Source organism: Capsicum annuum, chromosome 7, assembly GCF_002878395.1.
Source record: "Capsicum annuum cultivar UCD-10X-F1 chromosome 7, UCD10Xv1.1, whole genome shotgun sequence".
NCBI lineage: Eukaryota > Viridiplantae > Streptophyta > Magnoliopsida > Solanales > Solanaceae > Capsicum > Capsicum annuum.
Genome location: NC_061117.1, coordinates 81,490,509 through 81,491,802, shown reverse-complemented (window position 1 = coordinate 81,491,802; position 1,294 = coordinate 81,490,509).

Sequence of the window (1,294 nt, the reverse complement as noted above, 5' to 3'; positions counted from 1 at the left end):
CTATAATGTCAAACAGGATCTCTTTAGGATTTCCTGAAATGACATTAACAGTCTTTCTAGTGCAAGTGCAGAAGGTACCGTTACAGGCACATTCTTGGCCAGATTGGGATTGATCCGTCTCATAAGCGGCGTTGATGAATTCTTCATCGCTATAGTCGTCACTGGACGAGGCATAGGAGTCCGAAGACTCAGGCGAATCTTCTATTATAGAGAATAAACTAGCTCTGTTTTCTTCAGAGAGATCTAATTGGTTTATTTTCTTTTTCTTATTAGACTTGCAGTCTTTTGCTCTGTGGCCTGTCTTGCCACAAGTCCAACAAGTATCTTTGGCTTTAGAGGATTTTCTTTTGGTCTTTCTACTAGGCTTAAAAGATTCCTTTTTTAAGGACCTTCTGTTTGAGGTGGTCCTTTTGTGAGATTTGGAGGAGGATTTCTTTCTATGTTTTTTGCTAGGACTGGTAAAACCATAGTCTTGGCAAAAGGTTCCTAACCCATACTTGGAAGTACTATCTTTCTTAAGCTGTTTCTTAAGTTTAAAGTCAGTGCAGAGATCTATCCCTACGGTGGTGATGAAACTGATTAAGTCGCCATAAGTTAGGATATCGTAAGGAATCTTTCCCTCGAATCTATCCTTAATTTTGGTTCTAACCTTTTCTGCAAACAGAGAAAGGAGACCACTGATGAATCGTTCCTTCCAGAAATCATTGTTGCAATCAGGTCTGATCATGACCTTTACTAAGAAGGTATCTTTGTACCATCGAAAATCTGCTAGGTCTTTGCAGGTGAGATTGTTGAGGATTTCTAAGCTCCTATCTTGGAATAATTTGGGCTCTCCTATGAAATGTCTTGCTATATGGTATAGGAGAGTGGCACAAGCGTCTTCTTTCATGACTTGCTCTAGAACTTCTTGGCCATTTTCACTTTTGACCACTGTTTCTATGGCCGTGGCTCCATAGATAAGGTTTTTGATATCATCAGTGAAGTAGTTGTCCCACCAATATTTTATCATACCAGTGAAACCTGATACGATCATGGTAGCTGCTTCCTATCAGTGGCTCCTCTAATTTTGTAAGCCGTGATGGATACGCCCATCTCATGGAGTTTGTTGTAGATTTGGTGTTCAGCCAAACCGTCAACATTCCATTCAGTTATTCCTCTACCATCATGGTTGAAAGTTGAGAGGTAGGGATTTTCTTCGAATTGGACGTCAGGAGGAGAGGGTTTTTTATAATAGTTTTTCTTAGTTGAAAAACGATCACTACTGAGTTTTGAAAGAGAGTTTTTCTGGTTGCTG